The following is a 24,168-nucleotide window of genomic DNA, read 5'->3' as shown; positions in this document are numbered from 1 at the left end:
AGGAGGGGGGCTGAACTTCTGGGTGACTTGGCTAATACAAGATACATATAATGCAGTTCTGATAATACATGATTCATTTATATGCAAGCAGTGCAAGTACTTAAAGGTGACCTGGTATTAGCCCCTTGCAGTCCCTCTATAGCAGAGCTGGACTGAGAGTGGAAGATGCAGTACAAGGAGCTAATTAGTTTCCTATACTGACAAGAAGCATGCTGGCCAGAGGAGAAAGAAGAGAGATGGAGAATGAGCTCATCACTGTGCTGCTTCTCCTTTCACTGTCCAGTCAGAAGCTGGGGTTAGTCCAGGATGACCTGAGCTTAGAAGTAGTGTGTTGAATGATGCTGCTCATCAGACTGAGGACCTCTAGTGGTTTGAAAAAAGTACTGCAGAGGCAATCTTTAGTTTAAAGCTGAATATTTCAGCAAAATCTGGATTTGTTATTTTACCTTTAATGGACTATTCATTTTTATCCTGTTATTTTGGCTGAAGTTCTTTCAGCTTACAAATCCCCTTTACTGCTCTTGGTAATAATAAGAATAGCTGAAAAGGGTATAGGACTTTACTACAGAGCCTAAGCAGTCTTCTGCACACGTGGGCTGACATTCGGCCCGTGTGAATGGCAGTAGGTCCGACAGAAGCCAGCAGTTTGGCCAACTTCAGTCAAATGGGCATGCTGGAAAACCAGCAGCCGACCTGCCTTTTACTATACTATAAGGTTAATAAGGTTGGACAGGGAACGGGGGGGTTTGGGGTAATTGACACCAGATATCTGGCACTCCTAGAAGCTTCAGATGCCGAAGATTTTTCAGCCAGAATGGTGTTTAGTGGACATCAATGATGCAGGCGACAGGAGGGGTAAGTACTAACCTGTTACTTCGAAGGGTATGTCCACTGTCTGTAAGATGTGTAAAATATCAGTTTCTATTTTCTGCTTTTCGCAGTGTGAATGCAACATTTCCCAACATTTGACCATGAGGGTTCTGTTCACATACTGGCCTATGGGATCGTGGGACGCCCGCCAAACACGGCGCGATTTTGCTGCGATTGTCACCTGACGAATCGCGGTAAAATCGCGCCAACAGAATTGCGCCTGTTGCCCAAAAAAAAGTTCAAGAACCTCCTCTGGGTAACAGGTGTCCCACGATTCAGTTTGCAAAATTTCAGTTTGCGGCAAAATCACGTCGCGTTTGGGAGCCATTGCAAGTCAAAGGAATCGCACGGGCGTCCCGCGATTTGCAATGATTCGGGATCGCATGCAGAATCGCGGCGATTCTGCTTGAGATCCGATATGCCAGTATGTGATCGTAGCCTAATGCCTCGTACACATGCACAGATTGTTGGCCGACCGATCGGCCGTCTTTTGTCCAGTGTTATTGTGTTGGTGGAAATGTGCTCTAGACTGCACACGAATTTTGTCGGCCAACAACAACCAACTTCAGAAGTGATGTCATGTTCTGGTTTACTTTCCGTGTGTTTTTTCTTCACTGAGCATGCCCAGTCTTGCTCATCTGATTTTTGTCTGCCGAAATCTGTACTGACTGACGCAAAATCGGCCGTTCTGTTGACGGCAGACAAAAATTTTATAGCCTGCACACCAGATTTTGTTCGGCCGAAAAGTCGCAGTCAGTTGTCGGAAGCATCATACTAACAAGCCGACAATCGGCCGATCGGACGTTGGCCGAAAATTCACGGCCAACAATCGGTGCGTGTGTACGAGGCTTTGGAGGAAATAACGAGGGAGACCTTTGCTCTCTGTATGAAGATTCCTGTATTCACTACCAACAGTCATAGATCAGCTACTACAGAAAGTGAACTGCTAGGCAGAATTGATACAATGTTGCAGAAATGGAACTCTGATGTTTACCTACTTAGATAATCTGTGAAAGGTTTCAGTCAGGCTAGGTTCACACCAGATGTGGTGGGACTGCGTTGGGCGGCTATACCAGTGCAGTCGCACTGCATGACAAAGTAAAACGCCTTGTCTCCATAGTTCACACCATCGCGATGTGGGGGTGGTGTGCGCCGAATAAAAGTAATGCATGCAGTACTTATTTCAGTGCAGCGCAGTCTGAGCCTAGAGGAGCTTCACACCGCGTGGCCAGGAATCGATCTTTATGAAATGTCTATGTGACTGCGCTGATCTCGGCCGGATTGCACCCCACACCCGCTGCTGCATTGCAATGCAGCTGGTGTGAAAGAACCCTCGAGTAAACTTGTCAAACAATATAACACTGTAACAATTCTTTATAACAGTTCACTGTCTGAAGTAGCTGATTCATTATACTTTCAGTGGTGAGCAAAGAAATCTCAATACACCTTTTACAGTATAGTGCAGTATAGGGCAAAGGTCTCTCTATTATTTCCTCTTCTGGTCGAATGTTCTTAGCCGGTAGTATTAGACTATTTTCTCTACTGGTTGAAAGTTCTTTGGATACTTGTTATACTCACTGTGGAACTGGTGTTAATCGCATTGTGTAAAAAGGCTGTATGATCCTGTCTCCTCTTTTCCTCCCCTTCTTCCACTGTCCCCAATTCATATCCTGATATTACAGAGTCAGGGGACGAGCTGCAAATGCTTAGTTTGGTGTGTATTGCTAGAGAGGTTTTTTTTTTTTGGGGGGGGAGAGTGCATGTGATTAGCACAGGGCCAATCAGCACTGTCCAGATAGATGGTCAGTCTCATAGGGCAACCAGAGGAGAATGAAAATTCCTCCTACAAGCTTTAAGCAGACACTGATAGAAGTCACAAGACTGCTCTATACTGCTGATGAGAAAAGCTATTTAGCAGTTTATATTTACTAAAACAATTGCATTTCCATGTTCTGTGTACTGTGGGAGACCAGATATAATGAATGCAGGGTTCTGGGTTTAGTAACACTTTAAGGCTAGGTTCACATCTGCGTGTTTTTTAAACCATTTGCAGATCTGCAGAAAGGAACTACAATCCATTAAACCCTATTTATTATATATGCACATCAGTGCAGTTTCCTGTTATTTTTTAGGAAAGGTGCAGGGACTTTTTTAAATATAGTACGGTGTGGTTTTGGCTCCATAGACATCAAGGAATCGCATCAAAAATGCATATACGTGACTTTTGATGTGTTTTTGCTGTGTTTTTCTGCATGACAACAGACCCCTCCTCCTAGCAATATCCACACAACAGTGTGGGTATAATTCATGACTTCTGTAAAAATGCAAACATGATGTTCACAAAGACAAAATGTGAATCGTTTATATAAATAAAATTAAAACACTGACATAATAAATGTAGAGGTACTGACAACCCCATTTAATCCCAAAAATGAGTCAACTTAAATCCGACCTCCACCCAAAAGGACCGTGTCGCCTGACAGATTGCCGTAGGTCGCCTGCCATAGAGAAGTTGTGGACCCGTTCTAGTAGGAGCGACACAAGTCGCTCCGACTTAGAAAAAGGGTCCGGAGCTTCTTTGGGGCGACCCGGAGCGACCTGCATAGACTTCAATGTTATGAAGTCCGTGCCGGCCGCTCCAAGGTCGCGGTGCGAGCAGCGTGCCGCGACCTATGAGGTCGCCCCGGCAAGTCGGATCGCCCCAGTGTGAACGGGGCCTAATACTACATAAAATTATTGTAATACTAATATTTAATTCCGATATATACACAATGTTCCATGTACCACAATATGTTTAACTTAGATCCAACAAAGTCCAATATGTGTATGAGAGGGGGCCAGAACCACTATGTTACTGCAAATCAAACCAATAGTCTGTATAATCCAAATACTAATCTGACATAAATTACTGAGTATTCCACGTGCACCGATGTGATCACTTTCGGAGTGAACCCACCACCATTCACTCTCCGCACTCCCCTTGATTTTGGACCTTATAAAGGTCTCAATACGCTTTTCCCTTCAAGGGGTCAATACAGGATTCTGCAATTAAACTCATTTTCCTGATAGATATCTCCAGGCCTACCTCTATTACCAGGTAGGTACAGCAAGCTCTCCACTGCCACAATTACTCAAAATGAATAGAAATTGGACATAGTATTTACTGCTTTAAAAGCCCTTAAATATTTATTAAAAAAGGTCACGAAATGCACTCACAATGTTGGTACACTAATCCACAGTAGTTTACCACCTTAAAAGTGACTGTATCACATTCCCCCGTATGTGCCCCTTTAAGGGGAAGATTGCAGCATTACCCAACTTCAGTGTCCAGGTGACGTGATGACGTCACTAAGCCCCGTTCTGACACGTTTCGGCACTTTCTGTGACTTCTTCCAAAGGAATCTTTCCAAAGGGTTCAAATTTTAATTGAAAAGAATGAGGGCATTGACCACATATGTTTCTCAATACAAAAATATTTATTGTACAAAAATATCACATCAAAAGGCTGATTAATCCAGAAATACACAGAAGTATCATGTCCCCTGATATACCAAAAATAAAATATTTTAAAAGCATTCCTGCGTTCATTGAAACTGACTGACCAAACCCTCTTGAATTATTCCAAATTAAGAGTGGACAATTTTTTTTATCTTCGCTCTCATATTTACCCTGATACACCACCATGAATTTGAAGCATGCTCAGCACATGTACAGTATATATACGTATACAGTATATGCTGCCTCATATGGGTGGACGTGTATATACATGGACTGAACATACTTCATTATTTATAAGTCTGAACACTAGGACCAATGTAGTTTTATATTTACTTTTTGAGTCATTGACAGAGATATTTTGCAAGAACTTGGCCTCCCATATTATGGTTTTTAATGTTGTCTATTTCTTTAATGGCCGGATTGGCCTTACTTGTTCTCCCAAGGACACATTGTTATGCAGATAAGAAGTGAACACAAAATTTTGAGTAGAGTGAGAAAAGGTTATCACCTTTTTGAGCTTTTTATTGGGGCTCATTTACACTTATGTTGCCCTCTGAAGAGTTACCCACATTGAAATGCTCTTCAGAGGGTGTTTGACAGGCGCACTCCTCCCCACCTATTGTTTTAACGCCTATAAACCCTCAGCACCACTTTACAACCACATGCACTGCAGTACCATAACAGTAAGGGTAAAGTTTGTCTCACCATGATGCAAAACAGCATGCCTGTGGTATATGTCTGTCCCCCCCCCCCCCCCCACCACCTCTCTGTCTGCTGCCTTTGCAAGTTAAGAGGGGAGCGGATGGGGGTTAGTAATAATTCAGTTCAGCCATGTTTTTACAGCCCCCAACCGCAAGTGTAAACCTGGCCATAGATGGATTGAAATTCAGATGGTTCACCAGTAACGGGACAAATTTTGATCAGTTGATGGCTGTCCCAGTTTAAGAGCAATCAATTTAAAGAGGTTGTAAACTCGCATTTTTTTTTTCACCCTGCAAGAGAAAGACACAATGAGCTAGTATGCATCGCATACTAGCTCATTATGCAATACTTACCTTAGAACGAGCCCCCGCCGTGCCGCTCACTCACCTCTATGATGGGCGACATGTCCAGTCGCCCGTCTTCCGGGATCGCGGCATCAGGCCATCTGATTGGCCGGAGCCGCGGTGACGTCACTTCCGCGCACGCGCACGAGAGCCGACAGTCACGGCACGCATGCGCCAGTGACGTCACTGGCTGCATGTAAGGTAAATATCTCCTAAACGGTACATGTTTAGGAGATATTTACAGTACCTATAGGTAAGCCTTATCATAGGCTTACCTATAGGTACAAGTTGTAGAGGAGGGTTTACTTCCTCTTTAAGGACCAACTGCTCTTGAATGGGCTGGTTGGAAAATTTTGCTTCAATCAATGCAGCAGCCAATCGATCAGTGTATTCTGCTGGCGGGAGATTCTCGCTGTCAGAATACAATGACACAGCAATGGGGCTTTTCCCATCCACTTTAAATGTGTGAATGGTATAATCGGTTTAATTTCTTTTGATCACCCGAAAAAAAAACTGAGCCCTCCATTGCCAGCTTAATGAAGAAGTAAGGAAGGCCAAAGCTTTTTTGGCCATACTTCTCCTATGGATCACAAGAGTGCAGTTCATTCTAGATTCCTGTGACTCATTCTCAGCCAACAGCGAGCTCAGGCCCACTGTCGGTTGACGTCACTTAACAGGTCAAGGCTGGGAAAAGCCTTTAGAGTCAGGATACACGCAGATCCCTGGACCGGCAGCTGGCTCAGCCTCTCAGCTGCTCCACTAAGAACTTGAGCCAGCCACTCCCTCCCCTCCCCAGCTCAGTGCTCCAGTGAGTGCTGGAGCCTGGAGGAGAGAGCAAAGAGCTGCTGACTGACCCCACTGCAGAGCCAGCCGAGGACAGATGCAGTATCAGATTGAGTATAAAGCTGGTCATACACGGTTAGAAAATTGTTTAAAAAAAAAAGCATTCAATACGCTTGATCGTTCAACTTTAGAAACGTTAGTGGGCTAATTCTGATTATCGGAATGCAAATTTTTATGCCAAAAAAACAAACCAACATGCTGGATTTTTTTGCGCAGAAAAGAACGATGTTAGCAGTATTAGTAGTGGAATTGATCGACAATAGCGCAAACAAATCTACAGTGCATGTGTGTGTTAAAATGTAACCCTGGATCATGTAATCGATTGATAAAAAAGCCTCCGTTTATGGTGTTATCGATCGATAATATGTCGATAATAGGGCGACATCTACTGATACAGGGATGGCGTTATTGCATGCATGTTGGTCAGATCTTTATAAATCCGACCAATTTTCTAACCATGTATGGCCAGCATGGCTGCCATTCTCTTCATTTCTTGTCCTGTCAGCACCTTGACTATAGGAAAATTACTTCAACCGGTCACAGACAGCAATGCTTGAAAGTTTTAACTCTTCCCCCCTCAATCGAAAAAAAGGTTTTGCTGGAGTTGATCTTAAAGCTCCGCTTGTCTGCATCATCAACCCCTTCGCTGCCACATTTGGCACCTTTTGGGGGGAAGCGGGTACCTGGTTTTGATAGGAACCTGCTCCCACTTCCAGCTCAGTCCACAGCGGCCCTCCCTCCTCCTTCCCCTGCAGCCTTATGGAACACTTTACAGGTCCCAGAAGACTACGGCCCATGTCACAAAGCATTGCACGCTTTGCGCATGCGTAGTAGGAAATCGGCAGTGAAGTTGTAAGGCTTCATTGCTGATTTCCCATAGTAAAGAAGGTGGCGCCAGCACCCGAAAACCGATTGAATAATAGACTCGGGTAAGGACACCACTGGATGCCTGGACAGGTAAGTGCCGTAATACTAAAAGTCAGCAACTACAGTATTTGTAGCCTAATTTTTTTTAAGGAGCCCAGAGTTTCTTCTAAGCCTGTGCTTGGTTTCATATATACACACAGTATCTCACAAGAGTGAGTACACCCCTCACATTTTTGTAAATATTTTATTATATCTTTTCATGTGACAACAATGAAGAAATGACACTTTACTACAATGTAGTAGTGAGTGTACAGCTTGTATAACAGTGTAAATTTGCTGTCCACTCAAAATAACTCAACACACAGCCATTAATGTCTAAACCGCTGGCAACAAAAGTGAGTACACCCCTAAGTTTAAATGTCCAAATTGGGCCCAATTAGCCACCTCCCCGGTGTCATGTGACTCGTTAGTGTTACAAGGTCTCGAGTGTGAATGGGGAGCAGGGGTGTTAAATTAGGTGTTATCACTCTCACGCTCTTATACTGGTCACTGAAGTTCAACATGGCACCTCATGGCAAAGAACTCTCTGAGGATCTGAAAAAAATAATTGTTGCTCTACATAAAGATGGTCTAGGCCCGTGATGGCGAACCTTGGCACCCCAGATGTTTTGGAACTACATTTCCAATGATGCTCCACTACACTGCAGAGTACATGGGTATCATGGGAAATATAGTTCCAAAACATCTGGGGTGCCAAGGTTCACCATCACTGGTCTAGGCTATAAGAAGATTGCTGAGACCCTGATATTGAGCTGCAGCATGGTGGCCAAGATCATACAGCAGTTTAATAGGACAGGTTCCACTAAGAACAGGCCTCGCCATGGTTGACCAAAGAAGTTTAGTGCACGTGCTCAGCATCATATCCAGAGGTTGTCTTTGGGAAATAGATGTATGAGTGCTGCCAGCATTGCTGCAGAGGTTGAAGGGGTGGGGGTCAGCCTGTCAGTGCTCAGACCATATGCATCAAATTGGTCTGCATGGCTGTCGTCACAGAAGGAAACCTCTTCTAATGATGATGCACAAGAAAGTCCACAAACAGTTGGCTGAAGACAAGCAGACTAAGGACATGAATTACTGGAACCATGTCCTGTGATCTGATGAGACCAAGATGAACCTTTTTGGTTCAGATGGTGTCAAGCATGCGTGGCAGGAACCAGGTGAGGAGTACAAAGACAAGCGTGTCTTGCCTACAGTCAAGCATGGTGGTAGGAGTATCATGGTTTGGGGCTGCTGGCACTGGGAAGCTACAGTTTATTGAGGGAACCATGAATGCCAACATGTACTGTGACATACTGAAGCAGAGCATGATCCCCTCCCTTCGGAGACTGGGCCGCAGGGCAGTATTCCAACATGATAACAACCCCAAACACACCTCCAAGACAACCACTGCCCTGCTAAAGAAGCTGAGGGTAAAGGTAATGGACTGGGAAAGCATGTCTCCAGACCTAAACCCTATTGAGCATCACTGGGACATCCTCAAATGGAAGATGGAGGAGCGCAAGGTCTCTAACATCCTCCAGCCCTGTGATGTCCTTATGCAGGTGTGGAAGAGGACTCCAGTGGCAACCTGTGAAGCTCTGGTGAACTCCATGCCCAAGAGTGCTGGAAAATATTAACACTTTGGGCCCAATTTGGACATTTTAACTTAGGGGGTGTACTCACTTTTGTTGCCAGCGGTTTGGACAATAATGGCTGTGTGTTGAGTTATTTTGAGGGGACATTACACTGTTATAGAAGCTGTACACTAACTACTTTACATTGTAGCAAAGTGTCATTTCTTCAGTGTTGTCATATGAAAAGATTTAATAAAATATTTACAAAAATGTGAGGGGTGTACTCACTTTTGTGAGATACTGTATATATATATATATATATATATATACAATAAATGACACAGCAATAGACAGGCAACAGACAATAATAATTCTAGTCTACTACTACCTTACTACCAAAAAGCAAAAACAAAAACATCTATATGTTGGCTATATGTAGCCAACATATAGAATTTCAAGAACAAACCTTTGCCATTACAGGTCAATAAATATATTTTTCTTCAGAAGGAAATGATGTAGCCAGCGCGGACTCTTTTTGCAAAAATGCAGCTTATGAGCATGCGCATGCTCGTGTGTGTGTCAGCCCGGTCAGGAAACAGCAGCTCTAATCTCTGGAAAGATATGCTCTGTTTCCAAGCTGGGAGCTCTAGTAATACCATAGGTCAGTAATGTGTTTTCAGAATTCAATGTTGGTTTTTGAGGGGTGGTTCTTCCCCTTTTAGGAAGGGCTTCCTCTTTTTAAAAATATCTTGGTTAGAAAAAAAAAAAAAGTAGTTCACACTTACGCAAGCATTTCCCATTGTATGGGCATTGCTGATCTTTATTTATAACCTTTTATTTTTAGTAGAGAAAGTGAATAGACAGGAAACATTATGACACAGCAGTCACACATTAAAGTGAACATGTACAGTACTTGCCAATACAAGACAATGTAACGGGTTTGCTTTATACGAGACTCAAAGGGAATGCTTTACTCATTTTTCTATGCTCCCCCTTTCATCCCATTGTGAAAATAAAGACTTACAAAGTACCTGTTACTTCAGATATAGGGGAACATTGGTGCAGTTTTAGGTGTCAGAGCAGCCAGTCTTAAGGCCCTAGTACTGTCACATGATGGTGGGGAGGAGCTTGTTAAACCCAATGCAGGTGTTGACTTTGTTACAGGCGGTCCCCGGGTTACAAACATCCGACTTACATATGACTCCTACTTCCTACAGAAACAACAGTAAGTAAAGAGAAATCTACCCCTAGGAAGGAAAATTCACTCCTGTAAGAGTTATGGGGAAAAAGGTGTCTCCACTGAAGTTTTATCACTAATTCTCGTTTCCACAGCAACCCAAAATTTTCAAAATCCAATCTTCATAGAGACAGAAAGTGAGGTTAAAAGGGGTACAGACAGCAAAACAAATGGTACAGGGATGTTAACCCTACTCTATGCTATTCAAAAAACATAAAAATTATTCTTTTGGCTGGGGCTACACTTAAAAAATGTACCTGTTCTGACTTAAAAACAAATTCGACTTAAGAACACCTACAGTCCCTATCTTGTTTATAACCCGGGGACTGCCTGTATAATCATAATTTGCACAGGAATTTTAAGACGGCTTGGTAGTAGATCAGGGCAGCAGAAGGCAATGAGAAAGATAAGTCAGAAAACCTACCTTTTTTATGCCCCTTATAAGGTAAACCTGTTACTCAGCCTAGTTTGGGCAAAGTACAATGGAAATTTTTATACTTACCTGACGGTATTTTTCCTTTCCTGATGCATAAGCATGACAGCATACACGTATGGGTAGACTCTGCTCCTCGCCCAATCAGGACTGGTTATACTAGATAAGTAAGGCGGCATTCTTGTAACTAGACTCAAATGCAAAGACCCCAAGGGAGGGATCTGTATACTGTTATGCCTATGCATCAGGAAAGGTAAATTACCATCAGGTAACTAAAAAACTTTCCGTTTTCCTGACACAAGCATGACAGCATACACGTATGGGATGTAGCACACCAACAAAACCCATAAGGGAGGGCCATGCTGAAGTGTTTTAATCAGCATATCCTTAGACTCGTTTAGAACTGAAGTCAACACCCCTGTTTCCAATGTTGCTTGATTAACTTTGTGATAGGCTAAAAATGGTTTTAAGTTTATGAACCTAGTTGGTATCCTGTAAAAATAATTCAGGACCTATGAATTCTGCCTATGAGCATGCCACCCCTCTGATAACGTGGGCTCTGCACTAGATTGATTAATTCATCTTTGCCCTATAAGCCCCCTAGGCTACTTTGACCCAAGATGATGCCATTGACAGTGAAAAAGTATTTTTCTGACACCGCCAGGCCTGAAGAGGCCACTGTGTGACCTTCTAGAGAAGTACCACTTCCAGTTCCATGTGTTTGTTCCACATCGGTTCCACTACTCAAGCTTGTGGTGACTTAGACATTTCAGTTTGGACATGCTGGAAGGGCGATGACCTGTTCTAGATGCAAGGATGCAGACCTTTGTATGGTGCTGGAGAAGAAGAAACTAGAGCTATCTTGTTTGATAATGGTAGCAATAAGGTAGTTTACCGCTTGACGCTTGGATATCTGAAATCCTTCTCCTAGACATAATAGCCTTATACTGCTTTAGTGTCACGGAAAATATTGAGGAAGTCTTGCTCAGAAGAATGGAGGAGTGGGACGAACTGTTAGTTGTTTACCGGGCACTCGGGTTCGGCACATCACGTATCTGCTGGACAGAGTATTGGGTGGGACTGGGGAAGACCCAGCTGTCATGTACACATGGGTACCAATGACAAAGTTAGAGGAAGGTGGAGAGTCCTAAAAAACGATTTCAGGGACTTAGGAGCTAAATGAATGAGTAGGACCTTCAAGGTAGTATTCTCAGAAATGTTACCTGTACCTCGAGCCACGCCAGAGAGGCAGCAGGAGATTAGGGAAGTTGATAAGTGGCTGAGGAGCTGGTGTAGTAAGGAGGGGATTGGGTTCCTGGAGAACTGGGCCTACTTCTCAGTCAGCTACCGACTTTTTAGTAGGGATGGACTATACCTAAATTGGGAGAAGATGGGCAAAAAGTTAGAGAGGCTTTTAAACTAGTTGAAGAGGGGGGAGAGTCCAGGTGTAGAATTGGCCAGCGGGGAGCAAAGTTAAGCTAAGCTAATATCTGCATTAATGCAGATATTAGCGGTAGGGGGTGCAGAGATCCAAAACCCAAGGTAGGTAGGTTGACAAATCGAAAGTACAGCCTCATAACATCTAACAAGGATTTAGTGTGCAACCAAGCAAAATTACGAGGCTTGTCCTAGAAGTCTGGCCAACAGGATGGGAGAACTGGAGCTGCTAATGCATGAGGAGGATTTTGATTTTGTGGGAATTCCGGAGACTTGGTTTGACAGCCCTCATGATTGTCTGGCAACCATTCAGGGGTATTCCCTATATCGCAGAGATAGAGAGGGTAAAAAATTGGGAGGGGTATGCCTGTATATCAAGAACAATTTGCAAGTAAATATGAGGGGACAATATCACGAATGGAGCTAGGGAGGAGGTAGTATCCCTATGGGTAGAGCTTAAAAGTGAAGGTACTATGGGGAAAGTAATATTGGGTGTATGCTATAGGCACCCCAACCAGAGGAAGGAGGGGGAGTCTGACCTTCTATCACAACTTCGAATGGCAGCAAGGATGGGAAATGTCATTATAATGGGGGATTTTAATTATCCAGATATAGACTGGGCAGAAGGAACTGTGCATTCATCTAAGGCTCGCCATTTCCTAAATGTTTTGCAGGACAATTTCATGGGTCAGATGGAGAATGCACAGACAAGAAACAATGTGTTACTAGACCTACTGATTACTAACAATAAAGACCTGATCGCGGATGTAGAAATAGGGGGCAACTTAGGAAACAGTGACCATAGGTCAATTAGTTTCAGTATAAATGATAGAAATAGGAAACACAAGGGTAATACAAGGACACTGAATTTCAAAATAGCCAACTTCCCTAAACTGCGCTCTTTGCTAGACAATATAAAAAGGTAAAGAATCCTAGGAACAAAAGAGCACAAAGGAGAAATTGGAGTGCTTTAAGAACATACTAAATAAAGGGATAGGCCAGTGCATTCCAAAGGGCAAAATGTTTAAAAGAGCTAAAATAAACCCTGTGTGATGTTAAAGTTAAAAACATGTCACAGGAAGCAACCTCATGGTTAACAGAAGACAGACTCAGAACTAGACTTGAAAAACTTAACATTAATAAGTTGGGGGACCAGATGGCTTACACCTGAGGGTCCGTAAAGAACTCAGCCAGGTGATAGCCAGACCATTGTTTTTAACTTTTATGGATAGTCTACTGATGGGAATGCTACTGGCAGATTGGAAAAAAGCCAAATGTGGCACCAATATTTAAAAAAGGGCTGAGATATATCCCTGAGAATTACAGTCCGGTTAGCCTAACATCAATAGTCTGCAAGATTTTCGAGAGGATGATAAGAGACTATATACAAGATTTTAGTAATAAAAACTGTATCATTAGTACTAATCAGCATGGATTCATGAAGAATTGTTATTGCCAGACCAATCTATTAACCTTCTATGAAGAAGTAAGCTGCCATCTAGATAAAGGAAGTCCTGTTGATGCAGTGTATCTGGACTTTGCAAAGGCATTTGATACAGTTCCCCGCAAACCCTTATTGTACAAACTAAGGTACGTAGGTATGAACCATTGGGTGAATACCTGGATTGAAAACTGGCTCCAGGGGCGAGTCCAGAGGGTGGTGATAAATGGGTGGTACTCAGATTGGTCGGATATGGAAAGTGGGGTCCCCCAAGAATCTGTCCTGGGACCAATCCTGTTTATTTATTCATAAACGACTTAGAGGATGGGATAACCAGCACAATTTCAGTATTTGCAGATGATACTAGGCTTTCCTCCTCTATTGGAATTTGGATTTGGAAACCTTACAAGCAGACCTGAACAAAATAATGCGGTGGGCAACTATATGGCAAATGAGGTTAAATCTTGAAAAATGTAAGGTAATGCACTTGGGTGCCAGAAATATAAAAGAAATTTACTCGCTAGGGGGAGAACCTCTGGGTGAATCTAACATGGAAAAGGACCTGAGGATCCTGGTGGACAACAAGTTTAGTAGTGGCATGCAATGCCAAGCTGCTGTAAGCAAAGCCAAGTAGAATACTGGCATGCATAAAAAAGGGGATTCACTCCAGAGGTAAAACGATAATTCTCCCACTCTATAAGACTCTGGTCCGGCAGCATCTTGAGTATGCTGTCCAGTTCTGGGCAACAGTCCACAGAAAGGGTGTACTGGAACTGGAGTGAGTCCAGAGACAACCAAGGGCAACAAAGATAATTAGAGGAATGGAGGATGTCAGCTATGAGGAAAGACTACAAGCATTGAACTTATTCTCTCTGGAGAAGAGATGCTTGAGAGGGGATATGATATCAATGTAGAAATACCATGCTGGTGACACTAGAACAGGGACCAAACTTTTCAGCGAAAGAGAATTCAATAAGACACGTGGCCACTCACTAAAATTAGAAGAGAAGCGGTTTAACCTTAAACTGCATTAAGGGTTCTAATTTTAAGATTTATTAAAATTGTATTCCTTCTTGCCATGCAGATGGGAGATTACCATTACCATCCGTTTGGCACTGAGGCCTCTTAGGCTGTGTTGCCCATACGACTTCAACGCTTGGGAATCACTGCACCCCCGATGTTAGCCGCTTCGTCCTCTATTGGCATATGTCATTGACTCTGAGCTAGGAGGTCACTGAAGTGAATACCAAGAAAGTAAATATATTGTGATGATTGGTATGACAGGAAGCTGATGAAAGCTGAAAAGATTAACTAACTATCTTTAGCCATCACCAACGGGACTTGTCTTATATGTGGGGTCATCTTCTCTGGAGTAGGAAGCGAATCTTCCATTACCTTAGAATGTCAAATCATATGTTGATTTTTATATGTTGAAGCAATGTTTGAGAAAAATGTCTTGAGTATGTGGAAAGGACAAAGGTTGTTGAATGGTCCTGAAGTAAAACTCTCAGGAGCATGGGTTTGCTGAAAAGTGTATGCACACATCAGCTAGTTCTAGATAAAACTATGGCTGCTTTATCTGATGGTTCGAGTGATTGCTCTCAATAACTCCATATGAAGTTTTGGATTTTGATTCTTTGTTCCTAGCGAGGAGCAGACTTGGCTTTCAGGGACCAAAGAAAGACGATTATGGATCTTTCAATCTCTTGTATAGCTCATATCAGGCCCTGTCATCAACTCTTTGTTCTGGGCCTAGGTGACTAGCCAAAAGGAATAGTCCCAAATTTAGACATCACTGATTCCATCTTGAATAGCAGTCGATTCACTTTAGAAAGAGGCATTTGCATTCAGTGTGTTAAGCCATAGGGCTTGACTAACCACACAGAGAACTAGAGGAACAGCATACTGCATCGCTGGCAGGGCCGGTGCTAGACTATTTTGCGCCCTAGGCAAGACCAGCTACATGCACTCCCCCTCCCCCCAAAAAAAAACAAATCAAAAATAAGCTTTAAACATTTTTTAAAACACGGTCACTGCACTATGGGTCTGCAGGGTTTTGGGTAGAAATACACCTGCATCTGTGGGTTCACTGGAAAAAAGATTGTCCCTGCATCCTTGGTGTTACTGAAATAAAAAATTTCCTGCATTGGTGGTTTCACTGGAAGGACAAATGTCCTTGTGTCCGTGTTGTTCATATTCCTATCGCACACCTTCCTGGTTTGTAGGCTCATGTATACTGGGTGCTGAAGCGATCACCAGTTGGCAACTGGATTAGTTACAAGAAGATACATATTCGCCAGCACACCAAGGATCTTGCAAAAGCAGTCCAAAAAACTTTATTCAAGATAAGATCACATCAGAAAAATATAGTGCAATGTTTCGGAGCCGCACAGACCCCTTTATCACATGCCTGACGAAGGGGTCCTGTGCGGCTCCGAAACGTTGCACTATATTTTTCTGATGTGATCTTATCTTGAATAAAGTTTTTTGGACTGCTTTTGCAAGATCCTTGGTGTGCTGGCGAATATGTATCTTCTTGTGTCTGTGTTGTCACTGGAAGAAAGAAATTTTCCCTGTGTCCATCATATATGATGTGCACCAGTAAATTTAAGGGGCTTTGGTGGTAGGAAGCTGACAGTGGGGTACAGGGGGGGATGAAGATGACAGGGGTGGGATGGTAGGAAACTGACAGGGTGGATGAAGATGACAGAGGGTGGGATGGTAGGAAACTGACAGGGGGGATGAAGATGACAGTGGGTGGGATGGTAGGAAGATGACAGGGAGGGATGGGGGGGGGGTTGTGAAGATGACAGGGGTGGGATGGTAGGAAGATGACAGTGGGGTACAGGGGGGGATGAAGATGACAGGGGGTGGGATGGTAGGAAGATGACAGGGAGGGACGGGGGGTGAAGATGACATGGGGTGGGATGTAGGAAGATGACAGTGGGGTACGGGGGGATGAAGATGACATCTAACCACACTTCCCATACTGCCCAGGGTGGTTCTTATTGTGATTTCCTTTACACTGCTCCTCCTGGCAGTACATTCAATGTATAGCGGTTTTCTTTAGAGCCAGAGAGGACACCTGTCACTGTTGAAGGAACAAGTTGCCTCTTTTCCTTTGGGGAGTGGTGACGGTATTAACCTCCCTTGCGTTCCACCACACCAGAAGTGACGTATCACGTTAGCTGTGAAGACCGGACATACGTCGACGCGTTTCGCTCCTCCTTGTGGGCGTCATCAAAGACATGTGGTGGAACGCAAGCGGAAGTAGCGTTGGAAGGCACGCCGCTATACACCATTATACAGTTCTAGGAGGATGGTAGGAACACTATCCACTAGACGCCGGGGATAATTTATTATAAGGCTTGCAATTTATTTGGAAATGTGAGTGTATTTCCTATGGTCACTTTGATCTATTAAATTTATCTAATTGGAACGTACTGCAGCATTGGTCTTTTTTATGCCTATTTGCATATCCATATGGGAAGGCTATCCTGAAGGCACCCAAGCTTATCCACTTACCCAAAAGCCTGTTAGACCCCAAGACCATAAGGCCTTAAGGGGTCCACATAATCTGGTAAGTGGACTCACGTGTGGGGAAGAGGGCACGTGTGGATCTATTCGTATAGCACTTGGGAGAACGTTCTTATTACCGTATTTATCTGCGTATAACACGCACTTTTTCCTCCTAAAAATGGAGCAAAAAGCAGCAGTGCGTGTTATACGCCGATATTAAAAAAAAAAAAAAAGTCCAGGAAGCATCGCCGAGAGCAGAAGGGGCGGGCCGGGTCGAGGAGAAGGAAGGACGAGCTGTCATAAGAGCAGAAGGGGGCGGGCCGGGCCGAGGAGAAGAGAGAACTAGCGAGCGCAGTCATCAGAAGTCCCGCCTATGACAGACGTCACACGTCTCGGCAGAGAAGGCGGGACTTCCGATGACTGCGCTCGCTAGTTCTCTCTTCTCCTCGGCCCGGCCCGCCCCCTTCTGCTCTTATGACAGCTCGTCCTTCCTTCCCCTCGGCCCGGCCCGCCCCCTTCTGCTCTTATGACAGCTCGTCCTTCCTTCTCCTCGACCCGGCCCGCCCCTTCTGCTCTCGGCGATGCTTCCTGGACTTTTTTAAAACAGATTCGGAGTCGGACAGTTCCAATGGCGCTTGCGAGGCTGCATATATGGACACTGCTGGTAAAGGCTGCATATATGGACACTGCTGGTAAAGGCTGCATATATGGACACTGCTGGTAAAGGCCGCATATATGGACACTGCTAGTAAAGGCTGCATATATGGACACTGCTGGTAAAGGCTGCATATATGGACACTGCTGGTAAAGGCTGCATATATGGACACTGCTGGTAAAGGCTGCATATATGGACACTGCTGGTGGGCTGCATATATGGACACTGCTGATGAGGATGCATTGCTGGACACTGCTGATGAGGATGCATTGCTGGACACTGCTGATGAGGCTGCATTCATGGGCACTGGTGAGATGTCATTTGATGTAAAAAAAAAATGTTCTGAGTTCAAAGCTGTTTATTTTAAATTTAAGCTTTGTTCCTGAAATTTCTCTCCAAATATTTAGGTGCGTGTTATACGCCGGCGCGTGTTATACGCCGATAAATACTATTTGCATAAAGAAGTTTCACAGTGGACATTTGTGTTTTTGGCACTGAACTTTATTTGGACACTGCTTTATATTATTATATATTTTATTTTTATATATTTTTTTTGCAACTTTTTACATATTATTTGGACACTGATATTTTTTATGCATATGTAAATCACCACTGGTTTATTTGAATTATTGTTTTAGATCACTTAAACTTAGCGTTGTGTTTATATACCTACACATTCTACAAGAATTGCTCAAGAAGATGTCTAAAGATCTTCTTGTAGTACTTATTTTGCTTTTTCCTCATTGCTGGGTAGAATGTCATCGCTTGGTCGGCTCTGTCGACACCTCTCATGGTGTTATTGTAGTCTATCACTACTTGAGGCTTCACAATTTCTTTCCTAGCTTTCGTGTGTACCATAACAGTGGAGGTATTATGAATTGTACTCATTAGGCACACATCTTTCTTCGCAGTGCCATCATTTTACCTTTCTGCCAGGCAACCATTTCTCCAGTCTTCAGCTTCTTATTGCCAAACGTTGGCAGCATGTTGCGCCGGTTAGCCCTAATGGTTCCATAGGCATCTGTTTTGTTTTGCAGAAGAAACTCATAAAGTTCAGGAGACGTATAAAAGTTGTCGGTTGTTGCACAATAGCCCTGATTTAGCAATGGCTCAATGAGTGAAATAAAGGAAGATGTTGCCATTCCATAGTTGCTGTATTTTGGATTGAATTTTGTTCCTTTTCCAGTGTATATGACTGAATTCCAAATGTTGCCAGTTGACGATTTGCATAGCATGTAGGATTTTATGCCAAATCGTGCCCTCTTTGATGCAATGTATTGTACCCAGCTGAGCCTTCCCTTATATGCCATTAGACTTTCATCTCTGCTGATATCTCTTTCTGGCACATAGCTCCGTTGGAAATTCTTTAGAATCATTTGAGATACTTCACAAATTTTCTTTAGTTTTGGTGCAGGAAGAGTAGTTTCATCAAATTCTTTATTGTTTTCAAAGTGTAAACATTTCATGATCAGGGAAAATCTGTACTCTCACATGACCGTGCCAAAGAATGGAGTGGCAAGTAATGTATTAGTTGTCCAATACCACTTCTGCAGGGGTTTCCCCACCACTCCCTGAAGTATTATTAGGCCCAAAAATTTCCAATTGTCCTCTTTGGTCACTGGTTCCCACTTTCTGCTTCTTGAAAACTTCTGATGCAGAGTAGCTAATTGTTGCTCTTTGTACTGGTTTGTCTCAGTAACAACTCTTTCAAAAAACTCATCGGTCAGAAATAATTGTAAGTATGCCAAGGGGTTGTCGTGCTTAACGTCTAATTTCATACCAGGTGCTCCAGTAAATAGAAATCTTGGGGGCGCTGCCTGATCCGTACCGCAGTAAATAGAGCAGCAAGTTCGCACATCACTGAGCTCAGTCGCAGAATCGTCTCTGTGTCTCTTTCAGTGTCCGATGACGAATTTCCCCACTAATCACTATTGCTCAATTCTTCAAGTAATTCCAATTCAGTATCACTGTTTTCTATCTGGTCTAAAACTGCTTTTGACCTAAAGGAACTCTTTTTGGACACCATGGAAGTTTCCAGGCAGAAAGAACACTAAAAGTGCAAGCAGGGCACTGGACAAATCACTAGGGACAAAACTGAGGTGAACTGGTTTCACACAGTAATGTAATCATGACAGATTACAATGTATTACAATGTGTATGTGTGTGTTTTGTTTTTATTTTTTTTAAATTCCCACCGGGTTCCGCCCCCCTGCGTCGTGGCGCTTGCAGGGAAGGGAACCCGGAAGACGAATGCCGGCATCGGCCGAAGGACAGAGCGGGAGGACATCGGGGATCGCAGGGACAAGGTAAGTCATCACTACAGGGTAATCCCAAGTGTGGCTCGGGGTTACCGCTTTTGGTACTGAAAATTAACACCGAGCCACACTCGGGATCACCGCCAGGGAGGTTAAAGACTGGAAAGTTTTACCATCCATACTGCCCGCGCACTTTTTTTTTTTGAGGATAGTATACCTACCTGACCCTCACCTTAATGATCATGGCTGGTCTCTTGGTAAGCTCATACCTTAAGGATATGAAAAAATGAAAAAACACATATGAGGAGGAGAGGGCTGCACACCCCCAAAAAAATTGTAGAAAAAAAAAGGTAGATTCCACCAGGGGTTATTTGGCAGACTATAACTATTGAAAACAGAATTATAAAATTATACAATATTATTAGCAATTCATTAAAAAATTCCACATGAGATAAAATGTGAGCTCTGGTTAAAATGTTGACCCATCCAAAATGATAACAGGAAAAAATTGTTTGGAGCAATATATAGATGATTACACAATCCCAACCAAAAAATTGGTATACCGATGCGTTTCAACCTATTCTGTGATGGTCTTCTTCAGGGTCTATGTGATTTCTACAAAATACAATATAATGTTAGGAATACAATATACAAAACATATCAAAATGTCTATAAGGGTATAGCCCATATATTTACCATTGAGCAGATGGGTATCTTTTAGGCAGAGATTTTCTATTGGTCCGAAATCATCCTTAGAGAGCCCTCCAAGCACCCAGGACGGGTAGAGAAAAAGACAGACTTGCCACTCCCAGCACAAATCCCTCCAATCCCTCCTCTGAGCACCAATTCCCCCCATCTCCCCTCCCAGCACAACTCCCCCCAATCCCTCCACAAATTCACAACCCCCTCCCCAAGCACAAATTGCCCCCTCCCCCTCTTAGCAGAAATACCCCAGCCCCCCTCCTAGCACAAACATTCCCCCCAATTCCCCCTTGTGACTCAAATCCCTCAAATCATCCTACTAGCACCTACCCCCCCCCCCCCCCACAAACCCCCTTTACACTTCCTAGCATAGAGAGCTGCCAATCCCTCCTCCTGCACAAACATCCCAGCCATAAATTATTTTGGGCACAATTTTACTGTAAGCTCCACCCCCTCCCAACCAGGGGGAGACCACTGCAAAGCCAGGAGTAAGTGCGCTGTGTTGTGCTCTCCCCTCTTGTCAGAACAACACTCGTCCATGTAGCACAGGAGACAGGATCGCTCATACATTGCATCGGACTGTACACACACAAACACAGTTTGATCACCGGCTTCTACCCACATTTCCTGCTGTCGGGAGATGAGCAGCCCATAGAGGAGGTAGGGGGCGGTAATCAAACTATGTGTATGTGTGTGCAGTCCGTTGCAATGTAAGAGCGATCCTGTCTCCTGTGCTGCATGGACGAGTGTTGTTCTGACAGGAGGGGAGAGCACAACACAGCGCACCTCCTTCTAGCTATTTTCTCTCCACCACTTCTACAGGCTACTGTTCCCATTGTCCCGGCTCTGAATGTGGGCGGGACAAGTAGCTAAAAGCTGGCAAGAGGGAGAGGGGGAGAAACTGGCTTTCAGCTGGCAGAGGAAGAAGCACACAATGCCTCGTTCTCTCATTGATCCCCCTCCCCAAGATCCTCCCACTGTCCAGGCCCCCCTGTGTGCCCGGACCCCATACAGGAGTACCGTTAGTACCCCCCTGATGGAGGTCTGGCTATGAGTTGTGTGGCAGCTATGCGTTTAATGCCTGCTTTTGGCTGCTAAATGTCGATGGCTGCTATACGTTAAGGGCTGCTATGTGTTTAATGATTGTTATGCTTTAACCTGTTATGTCTAAATGATGGAGTGAAGTTCAGTGCTCTGCTTAACTTTACAGTGCCTTTAGTAATTTGTCTATTACACATCTATTGGTAATTACTTTTTCTGAGAGAATAATCCTAGCTCACAATAGCATATATGTCGATTTGCTGCTTCAATGTCTGCAGATGGATGTGTGGATGACCACTGAAAGTGTATTAATGCTAATGTCCTAGCCAATACTTCTAGGCATTTATTAGGACCACAAACCTGCAGCTCATATTCTTGAGGTATAAAAAAAGAAAGATTCCCCCAGGGTTTTTTTTTGGCAGCAAATAATTTTTGAAAAAAGAATTATAAAATTATATAATTTTATTAGCAATTAATTAAAAAATTCCACATGGGATAAAATGTGAGCTCTGGTTACAATGTTGTCCCATCCAAAATGATAACAGGAAAAAATTGTTTAGAGCAATACATAGATGATTACACAATCACAACCAGAAAATTGGTACCCCGACACGTTTCAACATATTCTGTGATGGTCTTCTTCAGGGGGTATGTGATGTCTACAAAATACATTATAATACAATATACAAAACATATCAAAATGACTATAAGGGTGAAGGTCATTTTGGGCATTCTGTAATTGTGTTTATAGCATGCAAATAGACAATCACTATCTCCCCATTGGCAGACATACAGTGCTAAAACACAATTACAGAATGCTCACTGTGACCTCACTGCCCTTGATTGAATACATATTCCCGATCGTGGAGGTGATTGGAATAAAGCTTTGTTACAGCATGAACAAAGGTGGATCTTTAGATTAAGAGCCACCTTTCCCCTAGGATTGAACAAATCGATATCTTTTGCCCCACTTTTCAAAGGTTTTGCATCAGGCAAAACACGATGACTAATTCATCCATCCCCAGATGACCAATTTTTGTTTAATGTGTTTGCAGTACATCTGTGAAAAATAGGATACGAAAGACCGCGCGTGATCTGAAGTTGCTGACAACCCGGAAGTCTGGGAACAAATGTCCCAGAGAAAAAAATAAATAAATCGGATGAGAAATTTCGTGAACATTTATACACTGTCAACTGAAAACGGTAATGAACGCTTAGCAAGAGAGATGAAAATCGGAGGATATTTCGTCCGATTTCCGTCAAGTGTGTACGGGCCTTAAGTCGTTCACTCTGAGATAATCAATCATGACCTTGTATACAGATAAGCTCATCAATATGAAATAACATGCAATAATTCAAAGTATCTAGAATTATATTATAACTGTATCTTGTACATAGCTCTCTTTCTCTTTTCTCTTTAATATGCAATATTGCAGTATTACAAATATCTTTACTTCCGATAATAATGATTGTAGTTTATAGATAAATGTGATAATTTATTGTCATAGATGTGATATTTTCTATTGTTTTCCAGAACTTCTTGTTAGTCCCTTCATTCAATAACGGGTGGATTCTGATCGACTGCCTTCCCGGCATGGGGGAAAGGTTGGCCTCCATGGGACTGTCTCCCATTGGTCCTTCGTAGCTGACTTCTGGGCCGTGACTAACACCCGACCACAGGGAGTCAGCTGTCTCATGCCGGCGGCATTCAGTGATTACTTCCCAGTCTGAGGTGCTGGTGCGCATGCGTGGCACCACTTGGTTGATGCTGGGCCTGGATGCCGCGTCATTGGTATACCCCGAAGTGATGACAGAGGTCCGGGTTCTCCTTCCAGAACACCAGGAGAGTCACGCGGTGACTGACCATTGCGGCCTTGGGCACCAAGGAGGAGTGGGGGACACCTGCATCAAATTGTGCTAAATTAATTAAGCAATTGGGGGCACCTATATAAATCAAACTACAGAGCAGGCACTTGTAAACCTTTTTGGGTCCAGTGCGGAGGGTTTTGGATGAATGCTATTTGTGGCGGTCTATGTGAGTAGAAATCTTCCTATAACTGTTTTGAATTTTTTCTTTTTTCTCACTATATAGCGCATAGTTGGTGTTTTCATTCTAAATATATGAACTGAGGCTTACAACTCGATCTGCCTATGAGGCCCATTCATAGGAATAGATAGTTTTATACATAACAATTTTACAAGTACCAATACTATTTATTATTTTTTCCATTTTATTCATTATTTTTGCACTCACATCTGGGATAGCCTCTGCGCTCCGGCTCACTCCGGTACTCGCCATCTTGCTCCTCCACACACGTGTCTCCCTCTCAGCCCCACCCAAAAGCAGAAGTAATTTATAGACTCTCTTCCCCTCTTCGGATTGGCTGTGCGTGGGCAGTGTCTCCACCCACGACTCCAGATTGGCGGTGGCTCCTCCTGTTAGGCAGATCTCTCCAGCACGTGCTTTCCCATGTGGTACAGTAACCCCTTCCATGCCGCTCCTTCTCAGCTGAGCCTGTATGGAAGTTACTGTAAAGCGGACCGTGCCCTTCAATTTGCACGCATCCGCCATCCTTGTCTGTACTAGGGCCCCAGCTGCGCCTCCATCACTCTGAGCCAGCTGACCCTCTTTGCTATTTAGTAGAATTGTCCCGCTGTCAGGCATTGCAATTCTCTTCACAGCACTTGTACAGGCAAGACTCGCCATACTG

This window comes from Pelophylax lessonae, assembly GCF_965119305.1.
Source record: "Pelophylax lessonae genome assembly, chromosome: 2".
NCBI lineage: Eukaryota > Metazoa > Chordata > Amphibia > Anura > Ranidae > Pelophylax > Pelophylax lessonae.
Note: the sequence above shows the minus strand (reverse complement) of the source record.